The following is a 25958-nucleotide window of genomic DNA, read 5'->3' as shown; positions in this document are numbered from 1 at the left end:
GTTAAGCCGTGATACCTAAGACAGATCTGCACTCGATGACACCTCGATAACAGCCGGTCCCCACAGTTACATCTTGCTCTCCTTACCTCAGTATACATCATATCAGTCTGTGACGCTGGCTTTGCAACATCTTGCGTGCCTTTAGGTTCGCCGCGACCAACACTTACCATGCACTGACCACAAAAAATGGAGGCGCCGCGGCTTGACCCCTGGACCTTTCACATGCCAAGCGAACGTTTTACCAACTGAGCTACGCCCCATGCACGAGCAAACTGCGCTATTCCCCATTCTTTGCGACTCAGATGCGCACGGACACGATGTTTGGTTGGTTTGTAGCGGTGAAGGGAGCAGAGTACAAAGGCGCGGACCCGTTCATTTACACAAGAGTTCCAAGTAGTTTCGATGCTCTGGTATTACAAATGCAAATTCCGTCTGTTTTTACCGTCTTAAATTGAAAGGGCCGTCAAAAATTGCTCCGTTTTCACTCCTTGTCGACAGTCACACAGCCCCTGAGGTAACAAGCACATCTCGAGCCCCATTGTGCACTCCATTGTTCATTCCAACTCAGTGCCTCGCTCTTTACTACTGTGTTCCACTTCTGTCGTCCAACTGCAAAACACTGGGCCACAACAAGTTTCCGCGTCTCCATTGCACTGCTCATACTACGAAGCGCCCCCCAAACTTGGCACTCACCCTCGCAGCCGACTTTTCCGACTTTCCACGACGCTCACGCTAGTGACAGCATTATTTATAGTTCGACGTCGCGCCAAAGCGAATGAGCACATTTCGCCAACGGCTTAGGCCGCCCTCCTAGTGTGGCTGCTCGGTGTCTGCAGGCAGCGAGGGTCTGCAAGCTTCCTGTGTTCGCACCTATGTCACCTGTGCTTGCTTGTCAGAGACAGACCATCGCAAAACATACAACTCACTCCATGAATTGATTGCTACGGCATCTGTTATCAGCAGTCACAACTAGCAACACCAGTAGCAGCTGACTGCACGCAAAGTATAGGAATGTGCAGTGGGATTTACGTGAACTCGGCGCAAGCTTGTATCTTCCTAGACACATCTGCTGGCTGTGAATTATTCCACTTGCATATCAAGGTGCGCATGTAGGTGTGTTAAAAATTATGGAGGCACTGGGTATTATTCCCAGTACCTCTCGCATACTAAGCGAGCGCTCTACCATCTGAGCTACGCCCGCCGCCCCGAAGACTAATGGTGCTACATACAGCCATATAGACGACACAGACCCTTGCACTCCCATTATTCAGCAGACAAACACTACTCTCTATGTATCCGTCAGGGTGTCTTTCAGGTTTCGTGCATTCTGTATCGAATCGTAGTTGGCCACAATGAAAGTGGCACGTATAACGTCGAAAATAGAATTCGGACACCGCTCTGAGTAAGACCAACGTGTTGTCCACCCTCTAGACTTCAATGAGGTTAAGCCGCGATACCTAAGACAGATCTGCACTCGATGACACCTCGATAACAGCCGGTCCCCACACTTACATCTTGCTCTCCTTACGTCAGTATACATCATATCAGTCTGTGACGCTTTCTTTGCAACATGTTGCGTGCCTTTAGGTTCGCCGCGACCAACACTTACCATGCACTGACCACAAAAAATGGAGGCGCCGCGGCTTGAACCCTGGACCTTTCACATGCCAAGCGAACGTTCTACCAACTGAGCTACGCCCCATGCACGAGCAAACTGCGCTATTCCCCATTCTTTGCGACTCAGATGCGCACGGACACGATGCTTGGTTGGTTTGTAGCGGTGAAGGGAGCAGAGTACAAAGGCGCGGACCCGTTCATATACACAAAAGTTCCAAGTGGTTTCGATGCTCTGGTATTACAAATGCAAATTCCGTCTGTTTTTAACGTCTTAAATTGAAAGAGCCGTCACAAATTGCTCCGTTTTCACTCCTTGTCGACAATCATACAGCACCTGAGGTAACAAACACACCTCGAGCCGCATTGTGCACTCCATTATTCATGCCAACTCAGTGCCTCGCTCTTCACTACTGTGTACCAATCTTGTCGTCCAACTGCAAAACACTGGGCCACAACAAGTATCCGCGTCTCCATTGCACTGCGCATACTACGAAACGCTCCCCAAAGTTGGCACTCACCCACGCAGCCGACTTTTCCGACTTTCCACGACGCTCACGCAACGCTCACCCTAGTGACAGCATTATTTATAGTTCGACGTCGCGCCAAAGCGAATGAGCACATTTCGCCAACGGCTTAGGCCGCCCTCCTAGTGTGGCTGCTCCGTGTCTGCAGGCAGCGAGGGTCTGCAAGCTTCCTGTGTTCGCACCTATGTCACCTGTGCTTGCTTGTCAGAGACAGACTATCGCAAAACATACAACTCACTCCATGAATTGATTGCTACGGCATCTGTTATCAGCAGTCACAACTAGCAACACCAGTAGCAGCCGACTGCACGCAAAGAATAGGAATGTGCAGTGGGATTTACGTGAACTCGGCGCAAGGCAGATCTTTCCGACATAGGCTTGAGAATCTTACGGGAACACTTGTACTGTTTCTAAATTAAGTGTAGGCGTGGGAGGAGGGTGCTTCCTGCGCACTAATAACAGCACGCTTGTCAAATGTGGATGCTAATCATTCGCTTGTATCTTCCTAGACACATCTGCTGGCTGTGAATTATTCCACTTGCATGGCAAGGTGCGCATGTAGGTGTGTTAAAAATTCTGGAGGCACTGGGTATTGATCCCAGTACCTCTCGCATACTAAGCGAGAGCTCTACCATCTGAGCTACGCCCGCCCCACTCCCCGAAGACTAATGGAGCTACATACAGCCATATAGACGACACAGACCCTTGCACTCCCATTATTCAGCAGACAAACACTACTCTCTATGTATCCGTTAGGGTGTCTTTCAGGTTTCGTGCATTCTGTATCGAATCGTAGTTGGCCACAATGAAAGTGGCACGTATAACGTCGAAAATAGAATTCGGACACCGCTCTGAGTAAGACCAACGTGTTGTCCACCCTCTAGACTTCAATGAGGTTAAGCCGCGATACCTAAGACAGATCTGCACTCGATGACACCTCGATAACAGCCGGTCCACACACTTACATCTTGCTCTCCTTACGTTAGTATACATCATATCAGTCTGTGACGCTGGCTTTGCTACATCTTGCGTGCCTTTAGGTTCGCCGCGACCAACACTTACCATGCACTGACCACAAAAAATGGAGGCGCCGCGGCTTCAACCCTAGACCTTTCACATGCCAAGCGAACGCTCTACCAACTGAGCTACGCCCCATGCACGAGCAAACTGCGCTATTCCCCATTCTTTGCGACTCAGATGCGCACGGACACGATGGTTGGTTGGTTTGTAGCGGTGAAGGGAGCAGAGTACAAAGGCGCGGACCCGTTCATATACACAAAAGTTCCAAGTAGTTTCGATGCTCTGGTATTACAAATGCAAATTCCGTCTGTTTTTAACGTCTTAAATTGAAAGAGCCGTCACAAATTGCTCCGTTTTCACTCCTTGTCGACAATCATACAGCACCTGAGGTAACAAACACATCTCGAGCCCCATTGTGCACTCCATTATTCATGCCAACTCAGTGCCTCGCTCTTCACTACTGTGTACCAATCTTGTCGTCCAACTGCAAAACACTGGGCCACAACAAGTTTCCGCGTCTCCATTGCACTGCGCATACTACGAAACGCTCCCCAAACTTGGCACTCACCCACGCAGCCGACTTTTCCGACTTTCCACGACGCTCACGCTAGTGACAGCTTTATTTATAGTTCGACGTCGCGCCAAAGCGAGTGAGCACATTTGGCCTACGGCTTAGGCCGCCCTCCTAGTGTGGCTGCTCCGTGTCTGCAGGCAGCGAGGGTCTGCAAGCTTCCTGTGTTCGCACCTATGTCACCTGTGCTTGCTTGTCAGAGACAGACTATCGCAAAACATACAACTCACTCCATGAATTGATTGCTACGGCATCTGTTATCAGCAGTCACAACTAGCAACACCAGTAGCAGCTGACTGCACGCAAAGAATAGGAATGTGCAGTGGGATTTACGTGAACTCGGCGCAAGGCAGATCTTTCCGACATAGGCTTGAGAATCTTACGGGAACACTTGTACTGTTTCTAAATTAAGTGTAGGCGTGCGAGGAGGGTGCTTCCTGCGCACTAATAACAGCACGCTTGTCAAATGTGGATGCTAATCATTCGCTTGTATCTTCCTAGACACATCTGCTGGCTGTGAATTATTCCACTTGCATGGCAAGGTGCGCATGTAGGTGTGTTAAAAATTCTGGAGGCACTGGGTATTGATCCCAGTACCTCTCGCATACTAAGCGAGAGCTCTACCATCTGAGCTACGCCCGCCCCCCTCCCCGAAGACTAATGGAGCTACATACAGCCATATAGACGACACAGACCCTTGCACTCCCATTATTCAGCAGACAAACACTACTCTCTATGTATCCGTTAGGGTGTCTTTCAGGTTTCGTGCATTCTGTATCGAATCGTAGTTGGCCACAATGAAAGTGGCACGTATAACGTCGAAAATAGAATTCGGACACCGCTCTGAGTAAGACCAACGTGTTGTCCACCCTCTAGACTTCAATGAGGTTAAGCCGCGATACCTAAGACAGATCTGCACTCGATGACACCTCGATAACAGCCGGTCCACACACTTACATCTTGCTCTCCTTACGTTAGTATACATCATATCAGTCTGTGACGCTGGCTTTGCTACATCTTGCGTGCCTTTAGGTTCGCCGCGACCAACACTTACCATGCACTGACCACAAAAAATGGAGGCGCCGCGGCTTCAAACCTAGACCTTTCACATGCCAAGCGAACGCTCTACCAACTGAGCTACGCCCCATGCACGAGCAAACTGCGCTATTCCCCTTTCTTTGCGACTCAGATGCGCACGGACACGATGGTTGGTTGGTTTGTAGCGGTGAAGGGAGCAGAGTACAAAGGCGCGGACCCGTTCATATACACAAAAGTTCCAAGTAGTTTCGATGCTCTGGTATTACAAATGCAAATTCCGTCTGTTTTTAACGTCTTAAATTGAAAGAGCCGTCACAAATTGCTCCGTTTTCACTCCTTGTCGACAATCATACAGCACCTGAGGTAACAAACACTTCTCGAGCCCCATTGTGCACTCCATTATTCATGCCAACTCAGTGCCTCGCTCTTCACTACTGTGTACCAATCTTGTCGTCCAACTGCAAAACACTGGGCCACAACAAGTTTCCGCGTCTCCATTGCACTGCGCATACTACGAAACGCTCCCCAAACTTGGCACTCACCCACGCAGCCGACTTTTCCGACTTTCCACGACGCTCACGCTAGTGACAGCTTTATTTATAGTTCGACGTCGCGCCAAAGCGAGTGAGCACATTTCGCCTACGGCTTAGGCCGCCCTCCTAGTGTGGCTGCTCGGTGTCTGCAGGCAGCGAGGGTCTGCAAGCTTCCTGTGTTCGCACCTATGTCACCTGTGCTTGCTTGTCAGAGACAGACTATCGCAAAACATACAACTCACTCCATGAATTGATTGCTACGGCATCTGTTATCAGCAGTCACAACCAGCAACACCATTAGCAGCTGACTGCACGCAAAGAATAGGAATGTGCAGTGGGATTTACGTGAACTCGGCGCAAGGCAGATCTTTCCGACATAGGCTTGAGAATCTTACGGGAACACTTGTACTGTTTCTAAATTAAGTGTAGGCGTGGGAGGAGGGTGCTTCCTGCGCACTAATAACAGCACGCTTGTCAAATGTGGATGCTAATCATTCGCTTGTATCTTCCTAGACACATCTGCTGGCTGTGAATTATTCCACTTGCATGGCAAGGTGCGCATGTAGGTGTGTTAAAAATTCTGGAGGCACTGGGTATTGATCCCAGTACCTCTCGCATACTAAGCGAGAGCTCTACCATCTGAGCTACGCCCGCCCCCCTCCCCGAAGACTAATGGAGCTACATACAGCCATATAGACGACACAGACCCTTGCACTCCCATTATTCAGCAGACAAACACTACTCTCTATGTATCCGTTAGGGTGTCTTTCAGGTTTCGTGCATTCTGTATCGAATCGTAGTTGGCCACAATGAAAGTGGCACGTATAACGTCGAAAATAGAATTCGGACACCGCTCTGAGTAAGACCAACGTGTTGTCCACCCTCTAGACTTCAATGAGGTTAAGCCGCGATACCTAAGACAGATCTGCACTCGATGACACCTCGATAACAGCCGGTCCACACACTTACATCTTGCTCTCCTTACGTTAGTATACATCATATCAGTCTGTGACGCTGGCTTTGCTACATCTTGCGTGCCTTTAGGTTCGCCGCGACCAACACTTACCATGCACTGACCACAAAAAATGCAGGCGCCGCGGCTTCAACCCTAGACCTTTCACATGCCAAGCGAACGCTCTACCAACTGAGCTACGCCCCATGCACGAGCAAACTGCGCTATTCCCCATTCTTTGCGACTCAGATGCGCACGGACACGATGGTTGGTTGGTTTGTAGCGGTGAAGGGAGCAGAGTACAAAGGCGCGGACCCGTTCATATACACAAAAGTTCCAAGTAGTTTCGATGCTCTGGTATTACAAATGCAAATTCCGTCTGTTTTTAACGTCTTAAATTGAAAGAGCCGTCACAAATTGCTCCGTTTTCACTCCTTGTCGACAATCATACAGCACCTGAGGTAACAAACACTTCTCGAGCCCCATTGTGCACTCCATTATTCATGCCAACTCAGTGCCTCGCTCTTCACTACTGTGTACCAATCTTGTCGTCCAACTGCAAAACACTGGGCCACAACAAGTTTCCGCGTCTCCATTGCACTGCGCATACTACGAAACGCTCCCCAAACTTGGCACTCACCCACGCAGCCGACTTTTCCGACTTTCCACGACGCTCACGCTAGTGACAGCTTTATTTATAGTTCGACGTCGCGCCAAAGCGAGTGAGCACATTTCGCCTACGGCTTAGGCCGCCCTCCTAGTGTGGCTGCTCGGTGTCTGCAGGCAGCGATGGTCTGCAAGCTTCCTGTGTTCGCACCTATGTCACCTGTGCTTGCTTGTCAGAGACAGACTATCGCAAAACATACAACTCACTCCATGAATTGATTGCTACGGCATCTGTTATCAGCAGTCACAACCAGCAACACCATTAGCAGCTGACTGCACGCAAAGAATAGGAATGTGCAGTGGGATTTACGTGAACTCGGCGCAAGGCAGATCTTTCCGACATAGGCTTGAGAATCTTACGGGAACACTTGTACTGTTTCTAAATTAAGTGTAGGCGTGGGAGGAGGGTGCTTCCTGCGCACTAATAACAGCACGCTTGTCAAATGTGGATGCTAATCATTCGCTTGTATCTTCCTAGACACATCTGCTGGCTGTGAATTATTCCACTTGCATGGCAAGGTGCGCATGTAGGTGTGTTAAAAATTCTGGAGGCACTGGGTATTGATCCCAGTACCTCTCGCATACTAAGCGAGAGCTCTACCATCTGAGCTACGCGCGCCCCCCTCCCCGAAGACTAATGGAGCTACATACAGCCATATAGACGACACAGACCCTTGCACTCCCATTATTCAGCAGACAAACACTACTCTCTATGTATCCGTTAGGGTGTCTTTCAGGTTTCGTGCATTCTGTATCGAATCGTAGTTGGCCACAATGAAAGTGGCACGTATAACGTCGAAAATAGAATTCGGACACCGCTCTGAGTAAGACCAACGTGTTGTCCACCCTCTAGACTTCAATGAGGTTAAGCCGCGATACCTAAGACAGATCTGCACTCGATGACACCTCGATAACAGCCGGTCCACACACTTACATCTTGCTCTCCTTACGTTAGTATACATCATATCAGTCTGTGACGCTGGCTTTGCTACATCTTGCGTGCCTTTAGGTTCGCCGCGACCAACACTTACCATGCACTGACCACAAAAAATGGAGGCGCCGCGGCTTCAACCCTAGACCTTTCACATGCCAAGCGAACGCTCTACCAACTGAGCTACGCCCCATGCACGAGCAAACTGCGCTATTCCCCTTTCTTTGCGACTCAGATGCGCACGGACACGATGGTTGGTTGGTTTGTAGCGGTGAAGGGAGCAGAGTACAAAGGCGCGGACCCGTTCATATACACAAAAGTTCCAAGTAGTTTCGATGCTCTGGTATTACAAATGCAAATTCCGTCTGTTTTTAACGTCTTAAATTGAAAGAGCCGTCACAAATTGCTCCGTTTTCACTCCTTGTCGACAATCATACAGCACCTGAGGTAACAAACACTTCTCGAGCCCCATTGTGCACTCCATTATTCATGCCAACTCAGTGCCTCGCTCTTCACTACTGTGTACCAATCTTGTCGTCCAACTGCAAAACACTGGGCCACAACAAGTTTCCGCGTCTCCATTGCACTGCGCATACTACGAAACGCTCCCCAAACTTGGCACTCACCCACGCAGCCGACTTTTCCGACTTTCCACGACGCTCACGCTAGTGACAGCTTTATTTATAGTTCGACGTCGCGCCAAAGCGAGTGAGCACATTTCGCCTACGGCTTAGGCCGCCCTCCTAGTGTGGCTGCTCGGTGTCTGCAGGCAGCGAGGGTCTGCAAGCTTCCTGTGTTCGCACCTATGTCACCTGTGCTTGCTTGTCAGAGACAGACTATCGCAAAACATACAACTCACTCCATGAATTGATTGCTACGGCATCTGTTATCAGCAGTCACAACCAGCAACACCATTAGCAGCTGACTGCACGCAAAGAATAGGAATGTGCAGTGGGATTTACGTGAACTCGGCGCAAGGCAGATCTTTCCGACATAGGCTTGAGAATCTTACGGGAACACTTGTACTGTTTCTAAATTAAGTGTAGGCGTGGGAGGAGGGTGCTTCCTGCGCACTAATAACAGCACGCTTGTCAAATGTGGATGCTAATCATTCGCTTGTATCTTCCTAGACACATCTGCTGGCTGTGAATTATTCCACTTGCATGGCAAGGTGCGCATGTAGGTGTGTTAAAAATTCTGGAGGCACTGGGTATTGATCCCAGTACCTCTCGCATACTAAGCGAGAGCTCTACCATCTGAGCTACGCCCGCCCCCCTCCCCGAAGACTAATGGAGCTACATACAGCCATATAGACGACACAGACCCTTGCACTCCCATTATTCAGCAGACAAACACTACTCTCTATGTATCCGTTAGGGTGTCTTTCAGGTTTCGTGCATTCTGTATCGAATCGTAGTTGGCCACAATGAAAGTGGCACGTATAACGTCGAAAATAGAATTCGGACACCGCTCTGAGTAAGACCAACGTGTTGTCCACCCTCTAGACTTCAATGAGGTTAAGCCGCGATACCTAAGACAGATCTGCACTCGATGACACCTCGATAACAGCCGGTCCACACACTTACATCTTGCTCTCCTTACGTTAGTATACATCATATCAGTCTGTGACGCTGGCTTTGCTACATCTTGCGTGCCTTTAGGTTCGCCGCGACCAACACTTACCATGCACTGACCACAAAAAATGCAGGCGCCGCGGCTTCAACCCTAGACCTTTCACATGCCAAGCGAACGCTCTACCAACTGAGCTACGCCCCATGCACGAGCAAACTGCGCTATTCCCCATTCTTTGCGACTCAGATGCGCACGGACACGATGGTTGGTTGGTTTGTAGCGGTGAAGGGAGCAGAGTACAAAGGCGCGGACCCGTTCATATACACAAAAGTTCCAAGTAGTTTCGATGCTCTGGTATTACAAATGCAAATTCCGTCTGTTTTTAACGTCTTAAATTGAAAGAGCCGTCACAAATTGCTCCGTTTTCACTCCTTGTCGACAATCATACAGCACCTGAGGTAACAAACACTTCTCGAGCCCCATTGTGCACTCCATTATTCATGCCAACTCAGTGCCTCGCTCTTCACTACTGTGTACCAATCTTGTCGTCCAACTGCAAAACACTGGGCCACAACAAGTTTCCGCGTCTCCATTGCACTGCGCATACTACGAAACGCTCCCCAAACTTGGCACTCACCCACGCAGCCGACTTTTCCGACTTTCCACGACGCTCACGCTAGTGACAGCTTTATTTATAGTTCGACGTCGCGCCAAAGCGAGTGAGCACATTTCGCCTACGGCTTAGGCCGCCCTCCTAGTGTGGCTGCTCGGTGTCTGCAGGCAGCGATGGTCTGCAAGCTTCCTGTGTTCGCACCTATGTCACCTGTGCTTGCTTGTCAGAGACAGACTATCGCAAAACATACAACTCACTCCATGAATTGATTGCTACGGCATCTGTTATCAGCAGTCACAACCAGCAACACCATTAGCAGCTGACTGCACGCAAAGAATAGGAATGTGCAGTGGGATTTACGTGAACTCGGCGCAAGGCAGATCTTTCCGACATAGGCTTGAGAATCTTACGGGAACACTTGTACTGTTTCTAAATTAAGTGTAGGCGTGGGAGGAGGGTGCTTCCTGCGCACTAATAACAGCACGCTTGTCAAATGTGGATGCTAATCATTCGCTTGTATCTTCCTAGACACATCTGCTGGCTGTGAATTATTCCACTTGCATGGCAAGGTGCGCATGTAGGTGTGTTAAAAATTCTGGAGGCACTGGGTATTGATCCCAGTACCTCTCGCATACTAAGCGAGAGCTCTACCATCTGAGCTACGCGCGCCCCCCTCCCCGAAGACTAATGGAGCTACATACAGCCATATAGACGACACAGACCCTTGCACTCCCATTATTCAGCAGACAAACACTACTCTCTATGTATCCGTTAGGGTGTCTTTCAGGTTTCGTGCATTCTGTATCGAATCGTAGTTGGCCACAATGAAAGTGGCACGTATAACGTCGAAAATAGAATTCGGACACCGCTCTGAGTAAGACCAACGTGTTGTCCACCCTCTAGACTTCAATGAGGTTAAGCCGCGATACCTAAGACAGATCTGCACTCGATGACACCTCGATAACAGCCGGTCCACACACTTACATCTTGCTCTCCTTACGTTAGTATACATCATATCAGTTTGTGACGCTGGCTTTGCTACATCTTGCGTGCCTTTAGGTTCGCCGCGACCAACACTTACCATGCACTGACCACAAAAAATGCAGGCGCCGCGGCTTCAACCCTAGACCTTTCACATGCCAAGCGAACGCTCTACCAACTGAGCTACGCCCCATGCACGAGCAAACTGCGCTATTCCCCATTCTTTGCGACTCAGATGCGCACGGACACGATGGTTGGTTGGTTTGTAGCGGTGAAGGGAGCAGAGTACAAAGGCGCGGACCCGTTCATATACACAAAAGTTCCAAGTAGTTTCGATGCTCTGGTATTACAAATGCAAATTCCGTCTGTTTTTAACGTCTTAAATTGAAAGAGCCGTCACAAATTGCTCCGTTTTCACTCCTTGTCGACAATCATACAGCACCTGAGGTAACAAACACATCTCGAGCCCCATTGTGCACTCCATTATTCATGCCAACTCAGTGCCTCGCTCTTCACTACTGTGTACCAATCTTGTCGTCCAACTGCAAAACACTGGGCCACAACAAGTTTCCGCGTCTCCATTGCACTGCGCATACTACGAAACGCTCCCCAAACTTGGCACTCACCCACGCAGCCGACTTTTCCGACTTTCCACGACGCTCACGCTAGTGACAGCTTTATTTATAGTTCGACGTCGCGCCAAAGCGAGTGAGCACATTTCGCCTACGGCTTAGGCCGCCCTCCTAGTGTGGCTGCTCGGTGTCTGCAGGCAGCGATGGTCTGCAAGCTTCCTGTGTTCGCACCTATGTCACCTGTGCTTGCTTGTCAGAGACAGACTATCGCAAAACATACAACTCACTCCATGAATTGATTGCTACGGCATCTGTTATCAGCAGTCACAACCAGCAACACCATTAGCAGCTGACTGCACGCAAAGAATAGGAATGTGCAGTGGGATTTACGTGAACTCGGCGCAAGGCAGATCTTTCCGACATAGGCTTGAGAATCTTACGGGAACACTTGTACTGTTTCTAAATTAAGTGTAGGCGTGGGAGGAGGGTGCTTCCTGCGCACTAATAACAGCACGCTTGTCAAATGTGGATGCTAATCATTCGCTTGTATCTTCCTAGACACATCTGCTGGCTGTGAATTATTCCACTTGCATGGCAAGGTGCGCATGTAGGTGTGTTAAAAATTCTGGAGGCACTGGGTATTGATCCCAGTACCTCTCGCATACTAAGCGAGAGCTCTACCATCTGAGCTACGCGCGCCCCCCTCCCCGAAGACTAATGGAGCTACATACAGCCATATAGACGACACAGACCCTTGCACTCCCATTATTCAGCAGACAAACACTACTCTCTATGTATCCGTTAGGGTGTCTTTCAGGTTTCGTGCATTCTGTATCGAATCGTAGTTGGCCACAATGAAAGTGGCACGTATAACGTCGAAAATAGAATTCGGACACCGCTCTGAGTAAGACCAACGTGTTGTCCACCCTCTAGACTTCAATGAGGTTAAGCCGCGATACCTAAGACAGATCTGCACTCGATGACACCTCGATAACAGCCGGTCCACACACTTACATCTTGCTCTCCTTACGTTAGTATACATCATATCAGTTTGTGACGCTGGCTTTGCTACATCTTGCGTGCCTTTAGGTTCGCCGCGACCAACACTTACCATGCACTGACCACAAAAAATGCAGGCGCCGCGGCTTCAACCCTAGACCTTTCACATGCCAAGCGAACGCTCTACCAACTGAGCTACGCCCCATGCACGAGCAAACTGCGCTATTCCCCATTCTTTGCGACTCAGATGCGCACGGACACGATGGTTGGTTGGTTTGTAGCGGTGAAGGGAGCAGAGTACAAAGGCGCGGACCCGTTCATATACACAAAAGTTCCAAGTAGTTTCGATGCTCTGGTATTACAAATGCAAATTCCGTCTGTTTTTAACGTCTTAAATTGAAAGAGCCGTCACAAATTGCTCCGTTTTCACTCCTTGTCGACAATCATACAGCACCTGAGGTAACAAACACATCTCGAGCCCCATTGTGCACTCCATTATTCATGCCAACTCAGTGCCTCGCTCTTCACTACTGTGTACCAATCTTGTCGTCCAACTGCAAAACACTGGGCCACAACAAGTTTCCGCGTCTCCATAGCACTGCGCATACTACGAAACGCTCCCCAAACTTGGCACTCACCCACGCAGCCGACTTTTCCGACTTTCCACGACGCTCACGCAACGCTCACGCTAGTGACAGCTTTATTTATAGTTCGACGTCGCGCCAAAGCGAATGAGCACATTTCGCCTACGGCTTAGGCCGCCCACCTAGTGTGGCTGCTCCGTGTCTGCAGGCAGCGAGGGTCTGCAAGCTTCCTGTGTTCGCACCTATGTCACCTGTGCTTGCTTGTCAGAGACAGACTATCGCAAAACATACAACTCACTCCATGAATTGATTGCTACGGCATTTGTTATCAGCAGTCACAACTAGCAACACCAGTAGCAGCTGACTGCACGCAAAGAATAGGAATGTGCAGTGGGATTTACGTGAACTCGGCGCAAGGCAGATCTTTCCGACATAGGCTTGAGAATCTTACGGGAACACTTGTACTGTTTCTAAATTAAGTGTAGGCGTGGGAGGAGGGTGCTTCCTGCGCACTAATAACAGCACGCTTGTCAAATGTGATTGCTAATCATTCGCTTGTATCTTCCTAGACACATCTGCTGGCTGTGAATTATTCCACTTGCATGGCAAGGTGCGCATGTAGGTGTGTTAAAAATTCTGGAGGCACTGGGTATTGATCCCAGTACCTCTCATATACTAAGCGAGCGCTCTACCATCTGAGCTACGCCCTCCCCCCTCCCCGAAGACTAATGGAGCTACATACAGCCATATAGACGACACAGACCCTTGCACTCCCATTATTCAGCAGACAAACACTACTCTCTATGTATCCGTTAGGGTGTCTTTCAGGTTTCGTGCATTCTGTATCGAATCGTAGTTGGCCACAATGAAAGTGGCACGTATAACGTCGAAAATAGAATTCGGACACCGCTCTGAGTAAGACCAACGTGTTGTCCACCCTCTAGACTTCAATGAGGTTAAGCCGCGATACCTAAGACAGATCTGCACTCGATGACACCTCGATAACAGCCGGTCCACACACTTACATCTTGCTCTCCTTACGTTAGTATACATCATATCAGTCTGTGACGCTGGCTTTGCTACATCTTGCGTGCCTTTAGGTTCGCCGCGACCAACACTTACCATGCACTGACCACAAAAAATGGAGGCGCCGCGGCTTCAACCCTAGACCTTTCACATGCCAAGCGAACGCTCTACCAACTGAGCTACGCCCCATGCACGAGCAAACTGCGCTATTCCCCATTCTTTGCGACTCAGATGCGCACGGACACGATGGTTGGTTGGTTTGTAGCGGTGAAGGGAGCAGAGTACAAAGGCGCGGACCCGTTCATATACACAAAAGTTCCAAGTAGTTTCGATGCTCTGGTATTACAAATGCAAATTCCGTCTGTTTTTAACGTCTTAAATTGAAAGACCCGTCACAAATTGCTCCGTTTTCACTCCTTGTCGACAATCATACAGCACCTGAGGTAACAAACACATCTCGAGCCCCATTGTGCACTCCATTATTCATGCCAACTCAGTGCCTCGCTCTTCACTACTGTGTACCAATCTTGTCGTCCAACTGCAAAACACTGGGCCACAACAAGTTTCCGCGTCTCCATTGCACTGCGCATACTACGAAACGCTCCCCAAACTTGGCACTTACCCTCGCAGCCGACTTTTCCGACTTTCCACGACGCTCACGCTAGTGACAGCATTATTTATAGTTCGACGTCGCGCCAAAGCGAATGAGCACATTTCGCCTACGGCTTAGGCCGCCCTCCTAGTGTGGCTGCTCGGTGTCTGCAGGCAGCGAGGGTCTGCAAGCTTCCTGTGTTCGCACCTATGTCACCTGTGCTTGCTTGTCAGAGACAGACTATCGCAAAACATAAAACTCACTCCATGAATTCATTGCTACGGCATCTGTTATCAGCAGTCACAACTAGCAACACCAGTAGCAGCTGACTGCACGCAATGAATAGGAATGTGCAGTGGGATTTACGTGAACTCAGCGCAAGGCAGATCTTTCCGACATAGGCTTGAGAATCTTACGGGAACACTTGTACTGTTTCTAAATTAAGTGTAGGCGTGGGAGGAGGGTGCTTCCTGCGCACTAATAACAGCACGCTTGTCAATTGTGGATGCTAATCATTCGCTTGTATCTTCCTAGACACACCTGCTGGCTGTGAATTATTCCACTTGCATTTCAAGGTGCGCATGTAGGTGTGTTAAAAATTCTGGAGGCACTGGGTATTGATCCCAGTACTTCTCGCATACTAAGCGAGCGCTCTACCATCTGAGCTACGCCCGCCCCACCGAAGACTAATGGTGCTACATACAGCCATATAGACGACACAGACTCTTGCAATCCCATTATTCAGCAGACAAACACTACTCTCTATGTATCCGTTAGGGTGTCTTTCAGGTTTCGTGCATTCTGTATCGAATCGTAGTTGGCCACAATGAAAGTGGCACGTATAACGTCGAAAATAGAATTCGGACACCGCTCTGAGTAAGACCAACGTGTTGTCCACCCTCTAGACTTCAATGAGGTTAAGCCGCGATACCTAAGACAGATCTGCACTCGATGACACCTCGATAACAGCCGGTCCCCACACTTACATCTTGCTCTCCTTACGTCAGTATACATCATATCAGTCTGTGACGCTGGCTTTGCAACATCTTGCGTGCCTTTAGGTTCGCCGCGACCAACACTTACCATGCACTGACCACAAGAAATGGAGGCGCCGCGGCTTGAACCCTGGACCTTTCACATGCCAAGCGAACGCTCTACCAACTGAGCTACGCCCCATGCACGAGCAAACTGCGCTATTCCCCATTCTTTGCGACTCAGATGCGCACGGACACGATGGTTGGTTGGTTTGTAGCGGTGAAGGGAGCAGAGTACAAAGGCGCGGACCCGTTCATATACACAAAAGTTCCAAGTAGTTTCGATGCTCTGGTATTACAAATGCAAATTCCGTCTGTTTTTAACGTCTTAAATTGAAAGAGCCGTCACAAATTGCTCCGTTTTCACTCCTTGTCGACAATCATACAGCACCTTAGTTAACAAACACATCTCGAGCCCCATTGTGCCCTCCATTATTCATGCCAACTCAGTGCCTCGCTCTTTACTACTGTGTACCAATCTTGTCGTCCAACTGCAAAACACTGGGCCACAACAAGTTTCCGCGTCTCCATTGCACTGCGCATACTACGAAACGCTCCCCAAACTTGGCACTCACCCTCGCAGCCGACTTTTCCGACTTTCCACGCAACGCTCACGCTAGTGACAGCATTATTTACAGTTCGACGTCGCGCCAAAGCGAATGAGCACATTTCGCCTACGGCTTAGGCCGCCCTCCTAGTGTGGCTGCTCCGTGTCTGCAGGCAGCGAGGGTCTGCAAGCTTCCTGTGTTCGCACCTATGTCACCTGTGCTTGCTTGTCAGAGACAGACTATCGCAAAACATACAACTCACTCCATGAATTGATTGCTACGGCATCTGTTATCAGCAGACACAACTAGCAACACCAGTAGCAGCTGACTGCACGCAAAGAATAGGAATGTGCAGTGGGATTTACGTGAACTCGGCGCAAGGCAGATCTTTCCGACATAGGCTTGAGAATCTTACGGGAACACTTGTACTGTTTCTAAATTAAGTGTAGGCGTGGGAGGAGGGTGCTTCCTGCGCACTAATAACAGCACGCTTGTCAATTGTGGATGCTAATCATTCGCTTGTATCTGTGAATTATTCCACTTGCATATCAAGGTGCGCATGTAGGTGTGTTAAAAATTCTGGAGGCACTGGGTATTGATCCCAGTACCTCTCGCATACTAAGCGAGCGCTCTACCATCTTAGCTACGACAGCCCCCCGAAGACTAATGGTGCTACATACAGCCATATAGACGACACAGACCCTTCCACTCCCATTATTCAGCAGACAAACACTACTCTCTATGTTTCCGTTAGGGTGTCTTTCAGGTTTCGTGCATTCTGTATCGAATCGTAGTTGGCCACAATGAAAGTGGCACGTATAACGTCGAAAATAGAATTCGGACACCGCTCTGAGTAAGACCAACGTGTTGTCCACCCTCTAGACTTCAATGAGGTTAAGCCGCGATACCTAAGACAGATCTGCACTCGATGACACCTCGATAACAGCTGGTCCCCACACTTACATCTTGCTCTCCTTACGTCAGTATACATCGTATCAGTCTGTGACGCTGGCTTTGCAACATCTTGCACGCCTTTAGGTTCGCCGCGACCAACACTTACCATGCACTGACCACAAAAAATGGAGGCGCCGCGGGTTGTACCCTGGACCTTTCACATGCCAAGCGAACTCTCTACCAACTGAGCTACGCCCCATGCACGAAGAAACTGCGCTGTTCCCCATTCTTTGCGACTCAGATGCGCACGGACACGATGGTTGGTTGGTTTGTAGCGGTGAAGGGAGCAGAGTACAAAGGCGCGGACCCGTTCATATACACTAAAGATCCAAGTAGTTTCGATGCTCTGCTATTACAAATGCAAATTCCGTCTGTTTTTAACGTCTTAAATTGAAAGAGCCGTCACAAATAGCTCCGTTTTCACTCCTTGTCGACAATCATACAGCACCTGAGGTAACAAACACATCTCGAGCCCCATTGTGCACTCCATTATTCATGCCAACTCAGTGCCTCGCTCTTTACTACTGTGTACCAATCTTGTCGTCCAACTGCAAAACACTGAGCCACAACAAGTTTCCGGGTCTCCATTGCACTGCGCATACTACGAAACGCTCCCCAAACTTGGCACTCACCCTCGCAGCCGACTTTTCCGACTTTCCACGACGCTCACGCAACGCTCACGCTAGTGACAGCATTATTTATAGTTCGACGTCGCGCCAAAGCGAATGAGCACATTTCGCCTACGGCTTAGGCCGCCCTCCTAGTGTGGCTGCTCGGTGTCTGCAGGCAGCGAGGGTCTGCAAGCTTCCTGTGTTCGCACCTATGTCACCTGTGCTTGCTTGTCAGAGACAGACTATCGCAAAACATACAACTCACTCCATGAATTGATTGCTACGGCATTTGTTATCCGCAGTCACAACTAGCAACACCAGTAGCAGCTGACTGCACGCAAAGAATAGGAATGTGCAGTGGGATTTACGTGAACTCGGCGCAAGGCAGATCTTTCCGACATAGGCTTAAGAATCTTACGGGAACACTTGTACTGTTTCTAAATTAAGTGTAGGCGTGGGAGGAGGGTGCTTCCTGCGCACTAATAACAGCACGCTTGTCAATTGTGGATGCTAATCATTCGCTTGTATCTTCCTAGACATATCTGCTGGCTGTGAATTATTCCACTTGCATGGCAAGGTGCGCATGTAGGTGTGTTAAAAATTCTGGAGGCACTGGGTATTGATCCCAGTACCTCTTGCATACTAAGCGAGCGCTCTACCATCTGAGCTACGCCCGCCCCCCGAAGACCAATGGTGCTACATACAGCCATATAGACGACACAGACCCTTGCACTCCCATTATTCAGCAGACAAACACTACTCTCTATGTATCCGTTAGGGTGTCTTTCAGGTTTCGTGCATTCTGTATCGAATCGTAGTTGGCCACAATGAAAGTGGCACGTATAACGTCGAAAATAGAATTCGGACACCGCTCTGAGTAAGACCAACGTGTTGTCCACCCTCTAGACTTCAATGAGGTTAAGCCGCGATACCTAAGACAGATCTGCACTCGATGACACCTCGATAACAGCCGGTCCCCACAATTACATCTTGCTCTCCTTACGTCAGTATACATCATATCAGTCTGTGACGCTGGCTTTGCAACATCTTGCGTGCGTTTAGGTTCGCCGCGACCAACACTTACCATGCACTGACCACAAAAAATGGAGGCGCCGCGGCTTGTACCCTGGAACTTTCACATGCCAAGCGAACTCTCTACCAACTGAGCTACGCCCCATGCACGAAAAAACTGCGCTGTTCCCCATTCTTTGCGACTCAGATGCGCACGGACACGATGGTTGGTTGGTTTGTAGCGGTGAAGGGAGCAGAGTACAAAGGCGCGGACCCGTTCATATACACAAAAGTTCCAAGTAGTTTCGATGCTCTGGTATTACAAATGCAAATTCCGTCTGTTTTTAACGTCTTAAATTGAAAGAGCCGTCACAAATTGCTCCGTTTTCACTCCTTGTCGACAATCATACAGCACCTTAGTTAACAAACACATCTCGAGCCCCATTGTGCCCTCCATTATTCATGCCAACTCAGTGCCTCGCTCTTTACTACTGTGTACCAATCTTGTCGTCCAACTGCAAAACACTGGGCCACAACAAGTTTCCGCGTCTCCATTGCACTGCGCATACTACGAAACGCTCCCCAAACTTGGCACTCACCCTCGCAGCCGACTTTTCCGACTTTCCACGCAACGCTCACGCTAGTGACAGCATTATTTACAGTTCGACGTCGCGCCAAAGCGAATGAGCACATTTCGCCTACGGCTTAGGCCGCCCTCCTAGTGTGGCTGCTCCGTGTCTGCAGGCAGCGAGGGTCTGCAAGCTTCCTGTGTTCGCACCTATGTCACCTGTGCTTGCTTGTCAGAGACAGACTATCGCAAAACATACAACTCACTCCATGAATTGATTGCTACGGCATCTGTTATCAGCAGACACAACTAGCAACACCAGTAGCAGCTGACTGCACGCAAAGAATAGGAATGTGCAGTGGGATTTACGTGAACTCGGCGCAAGGCAGATCTTTCCGACATAGGCTTGAGAATCTTACGGGAACACTTGTACTGTTTCTAAATTAAGTGTAGGCGTGGGAGGAGGGTGCTTCCTGCGCACTAATAACAGCACGCTTGTCAATTGTGGATGCTAATCATTCGCTTGTATCTGTGAATTATTCCACTTGCATATCAAGGTGCGCATGTAGGTGTGTTAAAAATTCTGGAGGCACTGGGTATTGATCCCAGTACCTCTCACATACTAATCGAGCGCTCTACCATCTGAGCTACGCCCGCCGCCCCGAAGACTAATGCTGCGACATTATATAGACGACACAGACCCTTGCACTCCCATTATTCAGCAGACAAACACTACTCTCTATGTATCCGTTAGGGAGTCTTTCAGGTTTCGTGCATTCTGTATCGAATCGTAGTTGGCCACAATGAAAGTGGCACGTATAACGTCGAAAATAGAATTCGGACACCGCTCTGAGTAAGACCAACGTGTTGTCCACCCTCTAGACTTCAATTAGGTTAAGGCGCGATACCTAAGACAGATCTGCACTCGATGACACCTCGATAACAGCCGGTCCCCACACTTACATCTTGCTCTCCTTACGTCAGTATACATCATATCAGTCTGTGACGCTGGCTTTGCAACATCTTGCGTGCCTTTAGGTTCGCCGCGACCAACACTTACCATTCACTGACCACAAAAAATGGAGGCGCCGCGGCTTGAACCCTGGACCTTTCACATGCCAAGCGAACGCTCTACCAACTGAGCTACGCCCCATGCACGAGCAAACTGCGCTATTCCCCTTTCTTTGCGACTCAGATGCGCACGGACACGATGGTTGGTTGGTTTGTAGCGGTGGAGGGAGCAGAGTACAAAGGCGCGGACCCGTTCATATACACAAAAGTTCCAAGTAGTTTCGATGCTCTGGTATTACAAATGCAAATTCCGTCTGTTTTTAACGTCTTAAATTGAAAGAGCCGTCACAAATTGCTCCGTTTTCACTCCTTGTCGACAATCATACAGCACCTGAGGTAACAAACTCATCTCGAGCCCCATTGTGCACTCCGCTATTCATGCCAACTCAGTGCCTCGCTCTTTACTACTGTGTACCAATCTTGTCGTCCAACTGCAAAACACTGGGCCACAACAAGTTTCCGCGTCTCCATTGCACTGCGCATACTACGAAACGCTCCCCAAACTTGGCACTCACCCTCGCAGCCGACTTTTCCGAATTTCCAAACGCTCACGCTAGTGACAGCATTATTTATAGTTCGACGTCGTGCCAAAGCGAATGAGCACATTTCGCCTACGGCTTAGGCCGCCCTCCTAGTGTGGCTGCTCGGTGTCTGCAGGCAGCGAGGGTCTGCAAGCTTCCTGTGTTCGCACCTATGTCACCTGTGCTTGCTTGTCAGAGACAGACTATCGCAAAACATACAACTCACTCCATGAATTGATTGCTACGGCATCTGTTATCAGCAGTCACAACTAGCAACACCAGTAGCAGCTGACTGCACGCAAAGAATAGGAATCTGCAGTGGGATTTACGTGAACTCAGCGCAAGGCAGATCTTTCCGACATAGGCTTGACAATCTTATGGGAACACTTGTACTGTTTCTAAATTAAGTGTAGGCGTGGGAGGAGGGTGCTTCCTGCGCACTAATAACAGCACGCTTGTCAATTGTGGATGCTAATCATTCGCTTGTATCTTCCTAGACACATCTGCTGGCTGTGAATTATTCCACTTGCATGGCAAGGTGCGCATGCAGGTGTGTTAAAAGTTCTGGAGGCACTGGGTATTGATCCAAGTACCTCTCGCATACTAAGCGAGCGCTCTACCATTTGAGCTACGCCCGCACCCCCCGAAGACTAATGGTGCTACATACAGCCATATAAACGACACATACCCTTGCACTCCCATTATTCAGCAGACAAACACTACTCTCTATGTATCCGTTAGGGTGTCTTTCAGGTTTCGTGCATTCTGTATCGAATCGTAGTTGGCCACAATGAAAGTGGCACGTATAACGTCGAAAATAGAATTCGGACACCGCTCTGAGTAAGACCAACGTGTTGTCCACCCTCTAGACTTCAATGAGGTTAAGGCGCGATACCTAAGACAGATCTGCACTCGATGACACCTCGATAACAGCCGGTCCCCACACTTACATCTTGCTCTCCTTACGTCAGTATACATCATATCAGTCTGTGACGCTGGCTTTGCAACATCTTGCGTGCCTTTAGGTTCGCCGCGACCAACACTTACCATGCACTGACCACAAAAAATGGAGGCGCCGCGGCTTGAACCCTGGACCTTTCACATGCCAAGCGAACGCTCTACCAACTGAGCTACGCCCCATGCACGAGCAAACTGCGCTATTCCCCATTCTTTGCGACTCAGATGCGCACGGACACGATGGTTGGTTGGTTTGTAGCAGTGAAGGGAGCAGAGTACAAAGGCGCGGACCCGTTCGTATACACAAAAGTTCCAAGTAGTTTCGATGCTCTGGTATTACAAATGCAAATTCCGTCTGTTTTTAACGTCTTAAATTGAAAGACCCGTCACAAATTGCTCCGTTTTCACTCCTTGTCGACAATCTTACAGCACCTGAGGTAACAAACACATCTCGAGCCCCATTGTGCACTCCATTATTCATGCCAACTCAGTGCCTCGCTCTTTACTACTGTGTACCAATCTTGTCGTCCAACTGCAAAACACTGGGCCACAACAAGTTTCCGCGTCTCCATTGCACTGCGCATACTATGAAACGCTCCCCAAACTTGGCACTCACCCTCGCAGCCGACTTTTCCGACTGTCCACGACGCTCACGCTAGTGACAGCATTATTTATAGTTCGACGTCGCGCCAAAGCGAATGAGCACATTTCGCCTACGGCTTAGGCCGCCGTCCTAGTGTGGCTGCTCGGTGTCTGCAGGCAGCGAGGGTCTGCAAGCTTCCTGTGTTCGCACCTATGTCACCTGTGCTTGCTTGTCAGAGACAGACTATCGCAAAACATACAACTCACTCCATGAATTGATTGCTACGGCATCTGTTATCAGCAGTCACAACTAGCAACACCAGTAGCAGCTGACTGCACGCAAAGAATAGGAAAGTGCAGTGGGATTTACGTGAACTCGGCGCAAGACAGATATTTCCGACATAGGCTTGAGAATCTTACGCGAACACTTGTACTGTTTCTAAATTAAGTTTAGGCGTGGGAGGAGGGTGCTTCCTGCGCACTAATAACAGCACGCTTGTCAATTGTGGATGCTAATCATTCGCTTGTATCTTCCTAGAAACATCTGCTGGCTGTGAATTATTCCACTTGCATGGCAAGGTGCGTATGTAGGTGTGTTAAAAATTCTGGAGGCACTGGGTATTGATCCCAGTACCTCTCGCATACTAAGCGAGCGCTCTACCATCTGAGCTACGCCCGCCCCCCCGAAGACTAATGGTGCTACATACAGCCATATAGACGACACAGACCCTTGCACTCCCATTATTCAGCAGACAAACACTACTCTCTATGTATCCGTTAGGGTGTCTTTCAGGTTTCGTGCATTCTGTATCGAATCGTAGTTGGCCACAATGAAAGTGGCACGTATAACGTCGAAAATAGAATTCGGACACCGCTCTGAGTAAGACCAACGTGTTGTCCACCCTCTAGACTTCAATGAGGTTAAGCCGCGATACCTAAGACAGATGACACCTCGATAACAGCCGGTCCCCACACTTACATCTTGCTCTCCTTACGTCAGTATACATCATATCAGTCTGTGACGCTGGCTTTGCAACATCTTGCGTGCCTTTAGGTTCGCCGCGACCAACACTTACCATGCACTGACTACAAAAAATGGAGGCGCCGCGGCTTGAACCCTGGACCTTACACATGCCAAGCGAGCGCTCTACCAACTGAGCTACGCCCCATGCACGAGCATACTGCGCTACTCCCCATTCTTTGCGACTCAGATGCGCACGGACACGATGGTTGGTTGGTTTGTAGCGGTGAAGGGAGCAGAGTACAAAGGCGCGGACACGTTCATACACACAAAAGTTCCAAGTAGTTTCGATGCTCTGGTATTACAAATGCAAATTCCGTCTGTTTTTAACGTTTTAAATTGAAAGAGCCGTCACAAATTGCTCCGTTTTCACTCCTTGTCAACAATCATACAGCACCTGAGGTAACAAACACATCTCGAGCCCCATTGTGCACTCCTTTATTCATGCCAACTCAGTGCCTCGCTCTTTACTGCTGTGTACCAATCTTGTCGTCCAACTGCAAAACACTGGGCCACAACAAGTTTCCACGTCTCCATTGCACTGCGCATACTACGAAACGCTCCCCAAACTTGGCACTCACTCTCGCAGCCGACTTTTCAGACTTTCCACGACGCTCACGCTAGTGACAGCATTATTTATAGTTCGACGTCGCGCCAAAGCGAATGAGCACATTTCGCCTACGGCTTAGGCCACCCTCCTAGTGTGGCTGCTCGGTGTCTGCAGGCAGCGAGGGTCTGCAAGCTTCCTGTGTTCGCACCTATGTCACCTGTGCTTGCTTGTCAGAGACAGACTATCGCAAAACATACAACTCACTCCATGAATTGATTGCTACGGCATCTGTTATCAGCAGTCACAACTAGCAACACCAGTAGCAGCTGACTGCACGCAAAGAATAGGAATGTGCAGTGGGATTTACGTGAACTCGGCGCAAGGCAGATCTTTCCGACATAGGCTTGAGAATCTTACGGGAACACTTGTACTGTTTCTAAATTAAGTGTAGGCGTGGGAGGAGGGTGCTTCCTGCGCACTAATAACAGCACGCTTGTCAATTGTGGATGCTAATCATTCGCTTGTATCTTCCTAGACACATCTGCTGGTTGTGAATTATTCCTCTTGCATGGCAAGGTGCGCATGTAGGTGTGTTAAAAATTCTGGAGACACTGGGTATTGATCCCAGTACCTCTCGCATACTAAGCGAGCGCTCTACCATCTGAGCTACGCCCGCCACCCCCGAGGACTAATGGTGCTACATACAGCCGTATAGACGACACAGACCCTTGCACTCCCATTATTCAGCAGACAAACACTACTCTCTATGTATCCGTTAGGGTGTCTTTCAGGTTTCGTGCATTCTGTATCGAATCGTAGTTGGCCACAATGAAAGTGGCACGTATAACGTCGAAAATAGAATTCGGACACCGCTCTGAGTAAGACCAACGTGTTGTCCACCCTCTAGACTTCAATGAGGTTAAGCCGCGATACCTAAGACAGATCTGCACTCGATGACACCTCGATAACAGCCGGTCCCCACACTTACATCTTGCTCTCCTTACGTCAGTATACATCATATCAGTCTGTGACGCTGGCTTTGCAACATCTTGCGTGCCTTTAGGTTCGCCGCGACCAACACTTACCATGCACTGACCACAAAAAATGGAGGCGCCGCGGCTTGAACCCTGGACCTTTCACATGCCAAGCGAACGCTCTACCAACTGAACTACGCCCCATGCACGAGCAAACTGCGCTATTCCCCATTCTTTGCGACTCAGATGCGCACGGACACGATGGTTGGTTGGTTTGTAGCGGTGAAGGGAGCAGAGTACAAAGGCGCGGACCCGTTCATATACACAAAAGTTCCAAGTAGTTTCGATGCTCTGGTATTACAAATGCAAATTCCGTCTGTTTTTAACGTCTTAAATTGAAAGAGCCGTCACAAATTGCTCCGTTTTCACTCCTTGTCGACAATCATACAGCACCTTAGTTAACAAACACATCTCGAGCCCCATTGTGCACTCCATTATTCATGCCAACTCAGTGCCTCGCTCGTTACTACTGTGTACCAATCTTGTCGTCCAACTACAAAACACTGGGCCACAACAAGTTTCCGCACTTCCATTGCACTGCGCATACTACGAAACGCTCCCCAAACTTGGCACTCACCCTCGCAGCCGGCTTTTCCGACTTTCCACGACGTTCACGCTAGTGACAGCATCATTTATAGTTCGACGTCGCGCCAAAGCGAATGAGCACATTTCGCCTACGGCTTAGGCCGCCCTCCTAGTCTGGCT

This window comes from Schistocerca gregaria, chromosome 10, assembly GCF_023897955.1.
Source record: "Schistocerca gregaria isolate iqSchGreg1 chromosome 10, iqSchGreg1.2, whole genome shotgun sequence".
In the NCBI taxonomy this organism is placed as follows: domain Eukaryota; kingdom Metazoa; phylum Arthropoda; class Insecta; order Orthoptera; family Acrididae; genus Schistocerca; species Schistocerca gregaria.
Note: the sequence above shows the minus strand (reverse complement) of the source record.